This window comes from Rhinatrema bivittatum, chromosome 12, assembly GCF_901001135.1.
Source record: "Rhinatrema bivittatum chromosome 12, aRhiBiv1.1, whole genome shotgun sequence".
In the NCBI taxonomy this organism is placed as follows: Eukaryota; Metazoa; Chordata; class Amphibia; order Gymnophiona; family Rhinatrematidae; genus Rhinatrema; species Rhinatrema bivittatum.
Genome location: NC_042626.1, coordinates 65528631 through 65548584, shown reverse-complemented (window position 1 = coordinate 65548584; position 19954 = coordinate 65528631). Strand labels below are relative to the sequence as shown.

Sequence of the window (19954 nt, the reverse complement as noted above, 5' to 3'; positions counted from 1 at the left end):
TGAGTCTAGCAAGGGGTAATTTGTGTTAAAGTTTAGCACCTCCAATCATTTTGAAAAGTTGGCTCTTATTTGTAGAAGCAACATCAAGAATTTACAACCATTCTTTGCACTTGCCCTCAACACCCAATGGGTAATAGATGATGGGAGAAGAAGGAAATTTACTGACTGTTGGCTCCCTGAGCTCTACCAAACTGAGGCTTACCAAGCTGTCCGATTACCCAATTTCTGGAAGGTTTAAGTTCTTATCCCTGCCCTGGATAACTCAGGAGCAGCGCCTTATTCCCTTTGTGAAGATGGTTTGGTTGGTTGGTTGGTTCCTCCCCCCCAGAATTTAGCTTATTTTGGGCTTTTATTATCCTATCTTTACCAAAGTGGTTTGCATCAGGTATATAAAAGGATTTAAAATAAATACAATCCCATAAAAAAATAAATAAAATCCTTACATTAATAGTAATAAACTTAACCTTACAAGTATATACAAAACCAGTAAACATACATGAATCAGTAAAACCTAGGGAAATGAAGATGCTTGTTTATGCTTTGCAGCGTCAGCAGGTAGTGGAGGGACCCATGTTGCTAACTTGTCTGGCAGGTTTTCCTTCTTGCTACCAGCGCTGAGCTTCAGGATCACAAACAGCAATTAGAAATCTGCCAAAACAGCTGGATTCCAGGGAAGCAGTAGCCACAACCCAAGAGGTGCCCCAGCAGCACTTTCAGCTTTCTCTGAACACTAATCTAAGCCCCGGATACTGCCAGGCCCAGCTCATCCAGAAGGGCTCGTCCCAGATATCTGAATCTAGTGAAAGTCTTCAGGAGCTTCCCTCCCTCCCGGGGACTCCCTGGAGCAGCTTGGCTTATTCTGGGGTTGCTGTGAACTCGACCTGGGACTCCAGCTGTATCCCAGGTGGCAGAAAGAGCTCAGGTCTAGTCTTAGACTAATGTAGTTTTATAGAGTGCACAGATGCTAATGACAATAAAATGAAAAAAACCAAACTTACAACTCAGCAGCAAAATCCAACACCTTATTCCCAGTGTGGTTGACTTAACCTCTGTACAGTAACTCTAGTGGTGCAGGCACAGTCGCCAGCTTAGTAGCTTAGGAGGGTATTCCTTCCTCCGGCCTTCCCTGACTGCAGAGAATTGAGCTCAGCACCTCCCCATGCCATGGCTCCCCCTTTTATATCACCTACAATAATTGAAACCACCTGAATTTTAGAAGTGTGGACTCCTGCCAAGGCTCCCTCCTCCCTCCCCCTGCCAGGGAGCCTTTACAAGCTGCCTGCTTTCACATTATAGAGGTAGCTGCTTTCCCCCTGGAATTATTTTCCTTCCCTTAACTACTCGCTCCCTAGTTCCCTCAACTTCAGGGAAAAGGTTTTCCTAGCGGACATCTCTGGGGACTCTGCCACAATGGCCATGTCCCTTTACATTATCTGCCCGGTCTCACAGGCTAATCAGATAAGCAAAGGGACAGCTCAGGATTGACAATTAAACAAGGGCAAAAGGAGATGGAAATGAAACAAAAATCTGGGTAGAATCAAGTGGATTCTGTGAAGGGGAAAATGAAATGAAAGGAGAACCTCACAGATCCTAAAGGGGCAGGAAAACAGAAAGCAAGGGCTTGGCTGACGCATGGGCAGAGAGGGTGGAAGGCGATCAGAAGGGGTCTGGCGGAGGAGGTAAGGGTAAGAAGGTGGATGCAATAATCATCATAGCATGAACAACTAATACAAAGATTTTGGATGTTCATTGTGAAAAAACGAGATTACAAGGTGATACAATGGCATTGTATAGACATAGATACGTAGAATATGACTGCAGATCAAGACAGCAAGGACAATCTCATCTATCCATTTTCCTTTTTTGTTTCAACACCACAAAATCTACTCCATCTCCAGCTTTCTCCTCCTTCACCTTCCCACCAGTGAGGATTCTCTCTGTTTGTCCCAGACTTTCATAAATTCTGTTACTCCACCACCTCCACTAGGGAGTTGTAACTTGGGGAGGGGGAGGAGGGAGTGTGTATTGGGTTGCATAAGGGTTTTTTGTGTGTGCATAGATCTAAATTGGATGAATCTCTACTGGGCAGACTGGATGCGCCATTTTGTGTGCCACTATTTATTAGGTTACTGTGTTAACCTTTTGATAAAAAAAAATATATTTTCTAATATTAGTCCTGCATCTACCCCCTTTGAGCCTCATATCATAATTTCTGGATCTAGAATTTCCTTTTCATCTCCTTATGCCTGCTTATACCTTTCCACTAGCGTATACATATTTAGGTCTTTATGTCTTATTTCATAGGGCTTTAGGTACAGAGCTTTCTGAAAACACTTAATAGAACTGGGCCCAAGACTGATCCTGGGTAGGAACTGCACTTGTAACCTTCTTTCCTTAGAGTGAGCTCCATATACCGCAACCCTCCTTTGACTATCATTCAACCAGTTTCTAACTCAATTTACCACCTCAGCATTATACACAATTAGCACTAATGGCTATAATGCTCCTAAATATTCTATGCTTTGTGTGGTAAAGAGGACTATGCCTTTAAATCCTTGCAGTTCGATCCTGGAGACCTTGGCGTAGAAATAAATGATAAAATGTACTTGCTTCTAGAGGTTTTCTGTTCAGAAGTCTGGAATTAGAAAGGCAAAGTTTGTTGGGCTCTTGAGAGGGAGTTCTTTTTGGTTAACTCCAACAACTACTAGAAGGATAATGCAGAGCCAACCTAAGAGAATGTTCCCTGACCAGCAGAGATGTTTTCCCCTGTAGGAAGAAGAGCAGTGAGAACTTAGTTATAGAATTTGTATATCGAGTTCCAGAGTATAGGAAAGTTATCCTGATCCTTGAACTCTGTTGTTATTGCTGGCGGTTATTCTTTCAATTGGTCGTGCTCTTCTGATATTTTTCTGGGCAGAGCTATTTAGTTGCTGTAGTCCATATTTGTTTTCTTCAATGGACTGTATTTACCTTACTATGAATTCTTGGGGGAAGTGGATTTTATGAATGCTGTTGACTCTGAGAATAACCAGACTGTATGAGAATCACCAGTACAGTTGCCAGTTTGAGTACGTTAACTGGAAGAGACCCTCGGGTCCTTCAGCAGTCTGCCTGGTTTATCGAAACCCAGCTGGGCTGTTCTTGAAGTTATTCCATCACAGAGGGTCTTGGTTACCTCTATCCAACAAGGTCACACCCCGAGCTGGTCCACTACAGCACCTGTTTAACCACAAGCACCCAAGAACCCTAGAAACCACAGAGGGGGTTAGAACCCATTTACTGGATGCACATAGATGTATGCAAACAACTGTCAAAGATAGGTGGGCCTGGAAGAATCAGAGGTTAGCAAGATCAAAAATAAATGTACTTTAAAAAGGAGGGGAACCATATTTTAGCAGTGCTTACAAGCAAGCAGCTCTAGTAGATGCATTTAAAGAGAAATTAGACACACCTGGAGCTACTAATAATAGCACTGACTACAAGGATGTGGAAAGACAGAATGACATATGGAGCAACCAAATGGGAGACTCAGAGGAAGACAGAACTGGCATCTTATTCAGTCTGAAAAGTATGTAACTTGGAATGAAATACTCGTTAATCTCCCTGCATGAACACACACACACGTCATTGGCTTACGTCACTGATATCCTGTGAGTAATCAGGAAGGACCCGGCTTGGACAGCTGCTATTTCTGCCACTCTCAGAGGAAGGATCAGATCTGGGCTCTGAGATGACAATAACTCAAATTATAGGATTTCCCCCTTCTTCCCCCCCCCCCCCCCCCCCAGTTCCTGTGAGGACTGAAACAAACAGGACACATATATAGGGATTTGTAGGCAGTGTTTTCTGGTGTGACAGTCACATGATTTTTTTCCCATGCTTGGCTTGGGAATAATCTTAGCTGTCACACACTCTCACCTACTCCTCCAAAGTCTTAAAATCTCATCTACATTTTTCCTCTGGCTCTGGAACAAACAGTCTGATTGCAGATCTCATGACTCTTAGTGTATATTGTTTTGAGTTGCTTGCATTGCCTTTTCTGTTCTTGATTATGGATGTATAAATATTGCACTCCGCCATGAACTAGAAGTAATGTGTGGAATATAACATTTTAATAAGTGAAATGGAAAAAAATGTATCACCTGGGGGGAAAGGCTGACCTGCCCTTTTCAAGGCCCTCTTGAATAATCGCTTATGAAAACATTCAATAGGGTTGGCCCCAGGACGGACCCTGAGACTCTCCCTGGACACCCCTACTACATAACTTGATCAGATTTGAACATAAGAATATAAGATATGTCATACTGGGTCAGACCAAGAGTCCATCAAGCCCAATATCCTGTGTCCAACAATGGCCAATCCAAGTCATAAGTATCTGGCAAGTACCCAAACATTAACAGATCCCATGCTACTAATGCTAGTAACAAGCAGTGGCTATTCTCTATTGATTAATATCAGTTTATGGACTTCTCATCCAGGAACATATTCAAAACATTTTTAAACTCAACTTCCTTAACCACATCCTCTGGCAATCAATTCCAGAGCTTAATTGTGCATTGAGTAAAAAATAATTTTCTCTGATTTGTTTTAAATGTGCTATCTCCTAGTCCTTGTATTATCTGAAAGAGAAAATAACTGATTCACATCTACCCACTCAAGTCCTTTCATGATTTTGTAGGCCTCTGTCATATTCCCTCTCAGCCTTCTCTTCTCCAAGCTGAACAACCCTAACCTCTTTAGCCTTTCCTCATAGGGGAGCCATTCCATACCCTTTATAATTTTGGTCGTCCTTCTCTGTACCTTCTCCAATGCAACTATATCTTTTTTCAGATGCAGCGACAAGAACTGTACACGGTATTCAAGGTGCAATCTCATCATGGTGCGATACAAAGGCATTATGACATCCACCATTTTGTCATTCCCTTCCTAATAATTTGCGTTGATGTGACTACTTCATTGTGAATCCATGCTAATCTGGATCCTACAATCCACTGAATTCAAGATATGCTACAGTCCTTTCCTTTGGTAACACACACATAGCCAGTTTAAGCTGAAAGTCGACCAGACCAAGAGTCCAGAAAACTGGGTCTCTGTGGGCTGTGGTAGGTGTTTATAGGACTGACAAGAATTACCCCCAGAAGATGATGAATATGAGCTTTCCCTGATGACCTGGAGACGTCTGGTAACTCTGTTTAATGGCCACACAGGGCCCTTGGACAAGAATTTTTTTTGTGTGGGGTTGAGTGAAAAAAAAAAAAAGGAAGGGTTATTGATTTGACTTTGCAAATTACAAACAATACTTCTGATATCTGAAGTCACTGAATATGTTTTACTTCCCAATTTAACAGTAGGTAAACCCCTGGCTCCCATGGTGGTCATCTGGCATCTACTGAGAGACAGTATCTTGTTTTATTAAACAAACAAAACGTTTATTGCTGTTTATTTGTCTACACAAAAAAGCAACCCAGGCTAAGCCCCATAGATAAGCTGTAGGCCTGCAAGCTGCTAAGTGGGCCTGGATTTGATCTCTGGGTCAGGACTTTACCAAGGCAGTTTAGTACCCCTAGAGCAATAAGCCTCGGCCATTGCATGATGGTGACACCTACTGGCTGAAGTCAGAGCCCACAATTTGGAGGGCACTGCTGTCCATGGCCCCCTGCCTGTTACAGCTGAGCTGGAAGTAGAATGGAACAGAAAGAAACTACCGGAGCAAACGCCCCCCACGTCTACCCCCTCCCCAGGTCCAATGCTTGGTAATTAGGCTTCATGTCATGCCCTTCATTCTCATATGTCAGTGAAAAGGACAGCGATGACTGCTGCTATAATCTAAAGCAATAACATCACTGTTCAGGTGACACCTATCTTGCATTTTCTACATCTTTAAATATCACCCATTCCTGGCTTCCTGTACATTGTAAATAGCACAGACATGCCCGGTAGAGAAAAAAGGAAGCTAAAATGCAGCCACCTCACCAAGCTTATGCTGAAGTGAGACACTGATTGCATCTCTGCTAAGCAAGATAGCCCCCCTCCTTGTTAACTGGATCTGTAAACTTCGGAAAAGGGGGAAATCACTTTAGTCTGCTGTTATTGCTTGCCAAAATGATTCCTATCTGAGTAGGCTCTCTTTATTTTAAATAATTTGTTTTGTTTTTTTTGACATGGTTGGCTACGGATACTAATTACTGCCAGAAAAGCAGACATTTTTTCCAATGTTCCTGTAGGCCAGGGCTGGGGGATGCGGAAGGGAAGCGCAATCTGTGCCTCCTGACTGAGTCCAGTCACTGCATGGGCAGAGGGGCACACGAGGCAAAAGCCCTGGGAGCCTGTGAATGAAACCTTGCTGTGCCCGAGAGCCAGATGCCTAACATTCAGCTGCACAAAGCTGCCAGGCCGTAAAATAGATTAAATTTAAAAAATAAAAGAAATATTTCATGTTTCAGAAAATAGTCAATAAAACAGCTATCTACAGTCAAATGTCCTTTTGGCTCTTGTAACAAACTTTATCTTGAATGCACGTTTATGGATGATAAAGTCCTGCGCTCTCTGGGCATTGCGCACAAAGGGACATGAAGTTGATTAGGTTTAGTTCACTTGCAGGCTGACCTGAGATTTAAGGGACGTCTTAATGAGGTGAACATCCTGCACTTTCCACAGGCTGCTCAATGCGTTACCATTTTTAGCAAGAGCAAATCACAGGAAACTCTTTGTCCTTGCCCATATAGAAAGCATAAGTTCCTTTTTAAGACACAAAGGATTTACTTACCCCCTTGGTTACCTTACCATAGATGCCATCGTCACCAAGCTGAGGAGGAACTAAATCAGAAGCAAATCAGTAACGGATAAGGAGTCGCTTTTCCACCGCACGTCTTGAAGGCTGACCTTGCTGGTGCCTTTTGCAGCGACGGACAGGGTGGTGGAGCGCTAAGTTAATGAGTAGGCCGGGAACAAGGGAACTCACACCCTGATCTGATCCTCCAGCTCAGAGCTGACCTGACCTGCTCATGGTTCCACGAAATGTTCCCCTGCTTTATATGGAGTTGTAATGCCCTGATAAAAGCTTTGTGGTCTCTGGGATGGTCTTGAATTTCTGTGTACTTTTCAAAATGTATATGAACAACAATGATTTTTTTTAAATTGAATAAAAAGGAAGAAAAATGTGCTTTCCTGTGGATCTGACCTTCAGTTGACCAGGACTAACCCAGCAGTAACTGGTTCTGACCATTGCCGACTCACCGATAATCCTGGGCATTCACAGGGTGGAAGATCAAATTCTTTTACTGCAGAAAGTGAAAGTTGGGGACCCTTCCCCAGTGACGACCCCTTGAATCCAGGAGAGGTGGTCCCTGGATTCCAGGTGGACAGGCTTACCCCCATCCCTAACGAGCTTGCCACATTTTTTTCAGCTGCGGCTCTCTCAGATCTCCGGATCCAGTGCAAGAGCTAAAGCAGGTTTTAGGGGCTGTGTGAGCCCCTAAAACCTCTCTCATCCGGACCCACAACAATCTCTAGATACAGACGCTTCATTCCTTAAAGCTTTGCAGTCACATCTGGTGTGATCTCAAAAGTTCACCTACTACAACATCTTTGTCAGTCCAACAAAAGCCATCACTGCCTACAAAGATTCCAGCTTTCTCTGGGTCCAGTGAAGCTCTACACTGACACAAATAAGACAAAGTGTCTAACCGTTAAGACCCCTCTGCCCAGAGAACTCTCCAGGACAATCTCAGGAATCAAAGAAGGGGGAAAAGCTCCCCCAATCTGAAAGCGTACACAAACTCAACATCCCTCTCCGTGCCCGCACGACGCACAAACGCAAAGCCCTGGTGGGGTCTCATGAGAGGTTACCTGGGTAGTGGGGGACTCCGTCACTCCTCCGAGCAGCTCTCCAGAGGCAGCATTGCTCCTCCTGTAAGGTCCCAGAAAGCGAGAAGCATGCTAGGAACAAGACTGGGGAGGGAAAGCAGTGTCAGGAATCAGGAAGCCTGCTATCCTGCTGGAGGCAAGCGCTGGGACGCTTAGCCTGTCTCTGCCTGTGCGCTCTGATGACAGGCTCCGGTCTGAACTTGCCTGGCAGTCTCTCCCTCATTTCCTGTTCAAACAATTTTGAGAGCAAGTTGAGAGAGAGAGAGAGAGAGAGAGAGAGAGAGAGAGAACAGAAATCTGTGCTCACTTCACCACAGCGCAGGGAAATGCAAGTTATAGATCAGAGAACAATAGCTGGGCAACAGGAACTTATAAAGAGGGAAATGCACACAAGTTAAATGCGCCTGTCATATTGCTTTTGCCACACAAAACACAAACACGCATACAAAATGTCAGGTAAGGCAAACACAAAGCCAAGGAATATTATATTATAGCACAACAGGGAAAATGGAGACACTGTAGTGATAAAGGCACAATCATTCAAAATGAGGGGGATAATCACATTAATAAATCATCTTCATTCTAATAATCACCTGTCCCTATTTTTATTTGCAGGATTTGGTCTTCTATAATGTGTAAAATAGTCTTGCATAAAGGACGAAAGATCCAATCATTAGAGTCATATTGAATCTAAGAATTCAACAAAATTTGTCTTAACAGTATTCAAAGAATCAAATATTGCATCCAATTACACATTCACTACAGTGCCATGAACTAAGGTGATTCCCAGTCACTTGGGTTTTCAGGATATCTGCAACGAATATGCAGGAGATAAGTTTGCATGCAATGCAACCACTGATTTAGGCCACTTAACCAGTTACTGCCAAGACAAGGTCTCCAGTTATTTTACTTACTGACTCGTCTACAAGGAGCATTACAAGTCGTTAAAGAATTGCATTCCCTGGCGCAGGTGGCAGCCACAAGATCCACCATGTCGGTGGTTTTTGGCCTGCATGAACGATCATTCTGGAGACAGTCTTGGAAATCATTGGGTTGCATCCTGGCAGACAGTGATTTATTTATTTATTTATTTAAAATGTTTCTATACCGACATTCATAGGAATATCACATCGGTTTACAGTGAACAGGGGAAACAGTTAACTTTTGGAAAAGGAATTAGAAAGTTACATGGAACAAGGGAGAACTGGAACTTGGGTGTATGAGGAATAGAAGAGTCGAGTAACAGAATCGTGAATTTACAATTAGAGGTATATATTTAAGGAAATCGAGAATTTACAATTAGATGTATATACTTAAGGAAAATTGGAAGGGGATTATGTAGAGGGGGATGGGGGGAAATTAAGCAAGAGGAAGGGGTGTGGCAGGGGGATGAGGTGGACCTGATCGTAGCATGGCCACTTTAGTTGGGGGTGGGGGGAGTGGGTAAGAGTCATGATACAAAGTGAGGGGTGGCAGAGGATTAGATGAGGAGAGGTTATGAAAAGTGATGGACAGAATGATTGCTCTGGGAAGTACATTTCTTCACTAGTTTTTCACTATTGCAATTATGTAACTGGGTGCAATTCTTTCAGTATTTTATTCTTGGATTAAATATGCACTTTAATGTTTGGATGTACAGCATCTCATAAAAGAATGCATGTTACATATCACAAAAGATTGAATTGTACACATAAAAACAGGAAGAGACGATTATATGGATAATATCGTAAGATGCGCTATGTTGGGTCAGACCAAAGGTCCACTGAGCCCAGCAACCTGTATCCAACACTGGCCAGTCCAGATCTCCAGGAAGTATCCGGAAGATTCCAAAAAGTAGATTAATTCCTTGTTGCTCACTCCCAGCGATAAGTGGTAGCTTTCCTGGAGTCCAGCTGGCTAATAATTGTTTATGGACTTTGCATCTAGAACACTTTTAAACCCAGCTATGCTAGAGGTCTTCACCACATCCTTTGGCAACAAATTCTTCAGCTTGATTGTGCATGGAGTGACGACTTTCTCTAATTTGTTTTAAATCTGCTACTTGTTAGTTTCATGGCATGTCCTCTAGTTTTTGTACTGATTTAAAGGGCATTTACCTGTTCCACCCCACTCAGCTACAGGGCCTTGTAAAAGGCTTCATGCCCTTGTTTTTATTTCTAAACATTCTGTTGTCTAAAAAAAAAAAAAAAATCAAATCAGTTTGATTCACTCTCATCTACCCTACACTTTCATTATGAAGGAACAATTATGGAGATATTCCAAAAGTAATTAGAATAAAAAACCATAAAAGTCTTGACTGCATAAGTCTTTGCATTCTTTGTTATAGCAAACCTCAGTTAACTCTGGTTTAAAAAAAAACTGCCTTAACAAGATGCGCAACAGGTTAAATAGAGCTCACCTATGTCCAATCACAGCTGGGTGAGCTGCTTCGAATAAACCTGCACGAGGAATCAAGCTGTTTCTGCTGTATGAAGTGAATTTGAAGCAAAAGTCACAACCTGCTGAACAAGGAGCTGCTGGAAGAACTCAGGGATAACGTTATTGAAAGGTTCTGCCTGGGGGAAGGCTATAAGAAAATGTCAGTGTCCGATGGCACTGTCAGGTCCATCACTGTAAAGTGGAAACTTGGACCATAAGAACAAAAGAAGTTGAATCTTCTTGATTTGGCAAAGTCTCTATTATTAGCTTTGTATAACATGACATGGTTTCTATGAAATCTGATTTAAGAAGTGTATTATTTATGTTTTGTTTTATTATTATTATTATGTATGTTTTTATGTATATCGCCTAGGCCTTGCAGTGTTAGGCGATTAATAAATCTATTAAAATGAAAAAAAAAATGAAATGACATACTGGGTCAGACAGAGGGTCCATCGAGCCCAGCATCCTGTTTCCAACAGTGGCCAATCCAGGATACAAGCACCTGGCAAGTACCCAAACATTAGATAGATCCCATGCTACTGATGCCAGTAATAGCAGTGACTATTCCCTAAAGGGTAGATTTGTAAACCCACGCGCAGGCCTCCATGTGCGCACCAATTTTGTAACATGCATGCATCGACGCACACATTATAAAATCCGCTATCTGCTCGCCCAATTTTATATCAGTGCGCGTATCTGCGCACGCAAGGGGGGAGGGCAATTTTACAGCATACGTGCGGCAATGGACTAGGTCTTTTCCCAGTTCCCTCCCAGTCCGCTCCAATAAAGCAGCGGACTGGGAAGGAACTCCCTAAACCCTCTAGCTAACCTGCCTCCCTTTTCCCCTCTCTGCTCTGACCCCTAAAACCCTGCTACCTAACCTAATTTTCTTTTGTTTTCAGACTTATCTGCTCTCCGCAGCAGTATCATATTGCACGTGCTGGCATGGTCCCGGCCCACCCCCGCCCCGTCCTGCTCCTCCCCCAGTCCACCCCTTTTTTCGAATCCGGTTCTTCTGCGCATACTGGGAGATGTGCGCATGGCCGCGGGCATTCAAAAATTCCCACGGTGTGCACGAGGCCCAGCCATGTGCATATCTCCCCGTTTTCGTGCGTGCCAGGTTTTAAAAATCAGGCCTTAAGTCAACTCGATTAATAGCAGTTTATGGACTTCTCCTCCAGAACTTATCCAAAACTTTTTTAAACCCACTACACTAACTTCCCTAATCACTTCCTCTGGCAATGAATTCCAGAGCTTAATTATGCATTGAGTGAAAAAAGTTTCTCCAATTTGTTTTAAATGTGCTACTTGCTAACTTCATGGCATGCCCATGAGTCCCTTCTGTTACCTGACATAATAACAGATTCACATTTATCCATTCTAGTTCTCTCAAGATTTTATAGACCTCTACCATATCCCCACTCAACCATCTTTTCTCCAAGCTGAACAACCTGAACCTCTTTAACCTTTCCTCATAGGGGAGCCGTTCCATCCCCTTTATCATTTTGGTCATCTTTCTCTATACCTTCTCTAGTACAACTATATATTTTTTTTCAGATGAGGTGACCAGAACTGCATACATTACTAAGCTACAGCCTCATCATGGAGCGATAGAGACATTATGACATTTTCTGTTTTAACAAGGAGGCATCTTTGGTATGGCAGAGGTGATGAGCAAACTGCAATTCAGCCTGGTGAGGCTCCCTCTTTCTTTTAGTTAATTGTGCAATTTTAAAATTTGTCTGTTTTTTGTACACAATATAAGCAAACTATTTGAATGTAATATAAGGTCAACTATATTAGTATGCCCCTTTGTGCCACCCCTTTGAGCTGCCCCCCCCTCTTCTATCTGTACTCCGAGATTCTCAAAGCCTACAACCCCCCCAGGCACCTTCCTATGCAGATACCCTTTCCCAATACCCACCCTACACACTACTACATACTAACCCACATAACTCGCCCTCACCCTCCCAAAACCATCCAGTCACAGCCTCAGATTCCTGCCACGCCATGCACTCCCTCCTCATCCCACCACCACCCCTCTGCACCTGCCTCCCCCGCAAAAGACCCCCCCCTCGCACCCCAAACGCCTCACCACCATTACTACCACTCACAAATTCCATCCCACCTCACTCCCCTTAACTCTACTTCTCATCAACGCACAATCCATCTCCAAAAAAATTCCCATTATCCACGACCTTCTGATAGACAATCACCCAGACATCCTATGCATCACCGAAACATGGCTCAAATCTACTGACACCGCCCTAATCAACCAACTTCCCCATACCTCCTACAACATTTTCCCGCTCCATAGACCAAAGAAAAAAGGAGGTGGTCTCCTCATCACACGAAAAGAGCTCAACCTCAAATACATCCCTCTCTCCCCCACTCCCCCCCTCGAATTAGGGCTCTTTAAATCCAAAAACCTCCAAATCCTCCTCCTATATGCCCCCCCCCCCAACTACCTAGGTCAAAACCCCTCCACCCTCATCGAAACCATCTCATCACAAATTGACCTGGATCTTCCAGCAATAATACTAGGAGACTTCAACCTCCACATCGATGCCTCCCCTCTGCAACCACAATGCAAACTCTTCCTAGATACCATGCATGCGATGGACTTCAAGCAAATAATCCACTCTCCAACGCAAAAATCAGGACACACCCTCGATCTGATTTTTATCAACAGCAAAATCTCTACATCCAACAGTCCTACAACCACCACCTCCATCCCCTGGTCCGACCACAAACTCATCCAGACCACCCTCCACCTCACAAACCACCACCCCACTCCAAACAACTCCAAAAAATACATCAGTTTCCAAAAGCCGTGCCCCAGTGACATCCTTGCCGAAGACCTCTCTAATGCTCTCACCACACTGGAACTCAAAGACCCAAACACGGCCATCAACTCCTGGATTGACATCAACCACAAACTCGCCGAATCAAAATGCCCATCCATCACCAAGGCAATTCCCAACAACAACTCCCACAACACCCCATGGTACACCCCCGCTCTGAAAAACACCAAAAGACTACTACGTCAAGCCGAAAAAACCTGGAGAAAACAGCCCACCTCCTCGCACCTTGATAGATACAGGACGCTCCTCTATATCTACAGAACCGACACTGACAAAGCCAAACGTGAATTCTTTGGAAAAAAAATCCATCAACATCAACACAACCCAAGAACCCTCTTCAACTTCGTCTCCAAACTGACGCAACCCCCCCCCTCGCCACATCCACAAACAATACAAAGACCTGTGAAGATCTTACCCGATTCTTCTCTGATAAAGTCAGCAATCTCATAAATCCTAACCTTCACTCATCAGAAGAAACTCCTTCTCCGAACAATGAAGCTCCATCTACCTGGTCCAACTTTGACCTCATCGCATCTACTGAAGTAAAAAAGACCATCCAGAAAATCAACCCAGCCCGTCACCCCTTTGACTCCATCCCAGTCAAGTCACTCAAGATCATCCCCGACACCATCACCCCGGATGATGTGATGTATAAAGATTGACATTAAAGCTAAGTACCGGTTATTTTTGGCTCCTGGCTAGGGGCAAACCTACTGCTTTACAAAGGTCTCCCTGCCCCGTGGACTTTTCAAGTAAAATTTGAAACAAACATATATAAAAAAAATGAGGTTTGACTCCGAGTGAGCACAATAATGAAATTATAATAAAGTTGGACCAGAGGTGGATACAGCTTGGTGCGATTGGCAAGCTGAAGTCATGAAGGTCCTACAGATTACCTGTTAAAAATTAAAAAAGTACACTATTGGGGTTTTTTGTGATATAGGTGTATTGGTTAAATATTTCCTCAGGTTTACGAGGTTTGTTGGGCTTTGTTTTGGAGTTTTTGAACCCTCATCTCCCACATCTAGACAATAGTGCCTTGCAAAAGTATGTAGTGACTTCCAAGTTGCTGATCTGCAAATCTCCTATGGAGAAACAAGCTGAGCCTCCACCCACGAGGCTGCCTGAGAAAGCATAGAATGAGCATGCAATACCTCCGGAACTGGACAACCACGGATAATGTAAGTGAAACCAATAGCAGCCTTAGAAACCTTGAAGCCTCTCTTTGGACCGCTCCACAGAACGAAGAGGTGATCTGACCTCCTGAAGTCATTCGTTACCTTGTTACCTCAAAGCAGCTCTTTGCACATCTAATAACTTGTGCTCCCTCACATGAGGAGTGGACGCAACCACTGTAGGAAAGGCTGGAAGCTCCACTGTCTGATTCACATGAAATGCAGATACCACTTTTGGCAAAAAAGAAGGTACTGTCCTCGATGAAACCCCCTAATTCAAAATCTGAAGGAATGGGTCAAGACAAGACAGAGCCTGCAACTCAGAAATCCTCCTAGCCGAACATATGGCCACCAGAAAAACAACCTTAAGAGTCAAGTGCTTCAGTGGCACCCTATGGAGTGGTTCAAAAGGAGCCTCACACAAACCTCTGAGGACAAGATTAAGATTCCAGGACGAACAAACCCGCCAAAGTGAAGGACGCAAATTCTTTGTCTACCTAAGGAACTGAATAACATCTGGATGTGCAGAAATAGAGGAACTATCTATCTTGCCACAAAGACAACCCAGAACTGCCACCTAAACTTTAAGCAAGCTGAGGGACAAGCCTTTGGCAAAACCTTCTTGCAGAAAGGTCAAAATGTCAGGGACTGAAGACCTGAGAGGGCAAACGCCTTCAGTGGAGCACTAGGACTCAAAAACCTTCCATACCCGTATGTAGGAAATATTAGTAGACTTTCTTGGCTTGCAACAATGTAGCAATGACTGTCTCTGGATAACCCCTATGTCTCAAACACTGCTTCTCAAAAGCCATGCCTCTAGATAAAAGTGAGCAGCTTGGTCTGAAAATATGGGTCCCTGACTAAGATAACCCACCAGATAACCGAAGTGAATCGGCATGTCCACAGCCAAGTTGACCAGATCCACGAACCACGGATGCCGTGACCACTCTGGAGCCACCAAGACCACTTCTCCCTGATGCTTTTCTTTGCGATGCAACACCTTGCCCATGAGCGGCCAGGGAGGAAAGACAAAGTAGAACTTCCCGTGGCCAAGGCAGTACCAGAGCATCAACGCTCTCGGCCCCGTGCGACTGACTGAAAAATCAAAAGGGCATGGCATTCAGATGAGTTGCCATTATAATTCCACATGAGGGGAGCCCCACCGCTCATGAATGAGCTGCATCGTGGACTCTGTCTACTCCCATTCGCCTGGATCTAACACTGTCCGATTCAAGTAATCTGCTTGAACGTTTTTGACCCTGGCTATGTGGGATGTCACTTTTCGCTCCAGGTGCTGCTCTTCCCAAAGAACTAACTTTTGTGCCTCCCGGGCTACTTCTCGACTCTTGGTTCTGCCCTGTCGATTAATATAAGCCACCGTTGGAGACTAAGATGGCCGACCTGTAGGACGCCACGAAAGAGCTCTCCACATAAGCTTTGTTCCTTTTGGTGATCTACAGCATATTTTAGTGTCTGAGGGATGCCGCATACCATGCATAAAGCGAAGCTTAAAAATGTTTTACCAGAAAAAGAAGACGGCACCCAACAGGCTAAAATAGAGAGCTTTGTCGCTTTGACTCCCAAACCACCGAAAGCGAGAGCCGCTGAGGGAGAGACCTTGGAGCTCGGGTCTTTCCCACTGGCCGAGATGATATCGCTGAGCCCGGGGGCCCCAACGACGCCATCCCCGCCCTGAGGACAGAGAGAAATGGAAGGAGAAAAACTGCCGAGTCCCGTAAGGGAAAGAAGGAGAAGGACGGCGCTTACTGATCCGGGCGGTGAAAATGGGGAGAGGACGTCGGAAATAGGTGAGAGAACTCCCGCTGGAGAATTAACTCTCTCTCCTAGGACCCCCATTAAGGCTCCACCGGAATTAAACATCGAAAACACACAAACACAAGAGGTAAATATTATTCCTGGAATGGTTTTTGCTTTAAGAAAGCCTCCTGTCATGAAACTGTCTGGAATGCCTTAACATCTATTGAGACTGCGATAACATCTTTAACTAAGGCATTCCTAGAACTGAGTAAAAAAGAAATGAATATTGAGAAGATTACTTAACAGCAAGGAAGGATTGAGACGGTAGAAGCTAAAGTAATATCCTTGGAAAAAATTCAAACTAATTTAATCAGGTCTGAAAACTTGATGGAAAAAAAGTTTGAGTTTGTTGAAAATTTCCTAAGATTTTTGAATTTAAGAGTAGTAAATTTTCCTGTTTTGGAAAAAATCTCACCTGTTGAATCATTTAAAGATTATCTACTGGAAGCTCTTAAATTTCCAAAGGAACTGATGCCAGTAATCACTAAAGCTTTTTTCATCTCACGAAAATCTTTGAATATCAGAGACTTGGATGTAGGGGAACAACAGCCCTTGAATATCACTGAAATTATTGAACTATCCTCTCAAACAGAGATTAAAACAAGAGGAACTATCCGGAAATCCTTTGCTTTTGAGCATGATAGGAATATGGTTTTTAAATTCTTTTTTAGAAATAGAATGATTAAGTATTTGACAGAATATTTGGATCTTTCCTAATATTGTAAGACCCACTCAAGAGCGCAGGAAAGCCTTTTTGCAAATGAGAAGGGAAGTGATAAATTGGGGGGCAACTATGATTTTGAAATATCCCTGTAGATGTGTTTTGAAGTATCAGAAAGAGACATATATATTTCTAGAGCCGGGACAATTAAGGGGCTTTCTGGATGGGAAAACTGGAAGTGTGTAAAAGAAAAGGAAGTTTCATCTTACAGCGAAGTTATTTCTTAAGTTGTTTGTAATATTGTTGAGCTCCACATTTACCTTTAAATCTTGGTCTCCAAAATTATCTTAGTTAATGAGAGATTTATGTTATATTTGTTACAAAACATTATGTATAGCTCTGAAAATAAGATGTATAATCTCTTTATTCAATAATATAATGGATATTGTATTATATTTTGAAAATGCAAAATGCTCTGGTGTCTAGCCGGTTGATAGACCACAAAGACTCTTCTGCAGACCAGCCATCCTGAGCTGACAATCTGCTCCCCAACCAGAGACACTGGCATCGGTAGTAACTACCACCCAATCCGGGACGTCGAGGTCCACACCCCAAACAAAATTGAAAGTTAGAAGCCACCAGGAAAGACTCACCCGTGCGATGCCCTAGAGTAGCAATGGAAGTTGAAACTCTTCCAAAACCGGCTTCCACAGAGCCAAAAGCGCTCTCTGCAATGGTCTCATAAGACCAAACGCCCAAGGCACTAAAATCCAGGGTCAAAGCCATAGAGCCCTGAACTTGCAAATAAATACCATACCTTGGGGTACTCTTAACTGCAACAACCGCCGAATCTGCCCCTTCAGCTTTAGCATGCGCTTCTTTGAGAGATACACTTTGCCAACTAGAGTGTCGAACCGAGCCCCCAGATACTCCAAGGATTGTGTCAGCAACAGGCGACTCTTCGCCATATTCACCACCCAACCAAGTGACTGAAGGATGCCGAGAACCTTGTGAACCAACTGGTGACAAAGAACCTCCGACTTCACCCTGATAAGCCAGTCATCCAGTACGATTGCACCAAAATCCCTTCCTTCCAAGGAGCTGCTGCCACCACCATCACCTTGGTGAAGGTGCATGGTGCAGTGGCCAATCCAAAAGGAAGGGCCTGAAACTGAAAATGTTGCCCCAGACTCATGAATCGCAGAAAATGCTGAGAGTCTTGATGAATGGGGATGTGCAGATAGGCCTCTGTTAGATCCAGACACTCTGCTTTGCGAACTGCCGCAATCACTGACCTTAGGGTTTCCATCCAGAAACGCGGAACCTTGAGTGCCTCATTTACTTTCTTTAAATCTAGAATCATCCGGAAAGTCCCCTCCTTCTTTGGGACCACAAAGTAAATGGAACATCTTCCCCTGCAAACCTCTTCAAGGGGAACCGGAATCACCGCCCCCAGGCGACGCAAACAGAACAGAGTCTCTAACAGCTATTTGTTTGTCAAGGAGCCGCATGGGGAAACTAGAAACAAATTGCAGACAGGATGAGAAAATTCTAAAGTGTAGCTGTCCTTTACCACGTTGAGAACCCACTGGTCCTGAATAATTCTGGACCACTCCTCATAAGGCCGCGTTAGGCGACCTCCCATAATAGGAATGACTGAGTGGACCAGCCTCGCCTCATTGTGAGGACTTAACCTTGGATGCAATCCCCCCAGCAGTGCCTCGGAATGGCCTTCGGGCACCCCAAAAGGATTGACCCCAGGACTGCCCCCGAAGAGAAAACTGTCATTGGGGGGCCTGGCGCAGCTCTTGACTGATGAGTCCTCCAACCTACCTGAAAATGGGAACACACCTGAAAAAACCTCATACCCTTAGGCTTATCCTCCGGCAACCTAAGTACCTTATTATCCCCAAGAGACTGCTCAAGGTTTTCACCAAATAAGAGTCAACCCTTGAAAGGCAGCAAGCTGTGCCTTGGAGGAGACATCCGCCACTTCGTTACGCAGCCAGAGTAACCTTCTGGCAGAAGCCACGGATGCCATAATCCAAGACGAGGTACGAACCAAATCATCCAGAGCATCTTCTCCGTAAGCAGCTGCCGTCCCAACCCACTCGGCCCTGTCAGCCTGCCGAAATCCGGCGAGGAGGCATTCTTGTATCTGCTGCACCCGGAGACAAGCACAATGCATAAAACTAGTACAAATAGCAGCACGCAAACCCAGGGCAGAGACCTAAACAATCCTCGAGGTGCATTTCCAATCCTGAATGTCCTTCAACACCCAGACCCTACCACAGGGATAGTTCTCCTCTTAGTAACCGCAGCATAGATTTTAGGGAGAGCAAGAAGTTCCAACGCCTGTTCGGGCAATGGATAAAGCTTCACCATGGCTCTTCTCACCTTTAACCCAGAGTCAGGAGCTCCCCATTCTGCTTCCACCAGTTTCTTTACCAACTTGTGATATGGGAAGGCTATCGGGGGACCGGATCCATCCTCTCCAAATCAGAGTCTTCCTGGGGGGATTTTAACCCCTAGAACCTGAAAAGCCAGAGGCAGCAAGGCATCAAGCTCTTCCTTTCTAAAAAGGCATACTACCTTTGGATCATCACCTTCGGGGACTGGGACTACTGGATCATCCCCTTAACCTGCACCTCCGGCCACTGGATCTACCGAACATCCTGTCTCCCAGAATGAATCTGTTTTGGGCCAACCATACACCACTCCGCTGGCTGGGCTGGCAGGGACCGCAAATCCCTAGCCACACAAGCTGCCTGCTGCTTGGTCAGATAAGCATCATACAGCAGCAGCACAAAATCTGTCGAGAATGGCCTTAATGCTCCAGACCCCGCAGGAAAGGAGTCAGAGACCGGCAGCATGGGGCTCCCTTCCTCCTCAAAGTCCTCCCAATTGCACCAGGAGACAGAATGGGCTGGAGACTAGTATCGAGGAGCATATCCCTCCCCCCCCCCCCCCCGACAGTGCGGGAATGGCCAAAAGCGAATCCAAGATGGCCTCTATTCCCACGTTGGTCGGAAAAGGATCAGCACCCTGGCCAGAGCAAAGCTGAAAGGGAAACAGAAGACGCCTGATGCGGTTTTGCAGCTGTAGGACGAACGGACGAGCCCTCCTTGCCCTCTGAACACCCAGCGCAT

The 19954-nt window shown here is 44.5% G+C and overlaps 1 protein-coding gene across 4 annotated transcripts in view; it reads right to left on the bottom strand.

Annotated features, from left to right (window-relative positions):
* Positions 1–19954, bottom strand: part of ARHGAP27 (Rho GTPase activating protein 27) — a 181076-nt gene that overhangs the window by 139927 nt on the left and 21195 nt on the right. The window contains exon 1 of one of the 4 annotated variants that reach the window (XM_029572474.1): positions 7849–8027. The exons of the other annotated variants lie outside the window; for them this stretch is intronic. The gene's annotated coding sequence lies outside the window, so the exon portion shown is untranslated. Of the gene's footprint in view, positions 1–7848; positions 8028–19954 lie in introns of those variants that run through there. 4 annotated transcript variants of the gene reach the window in all.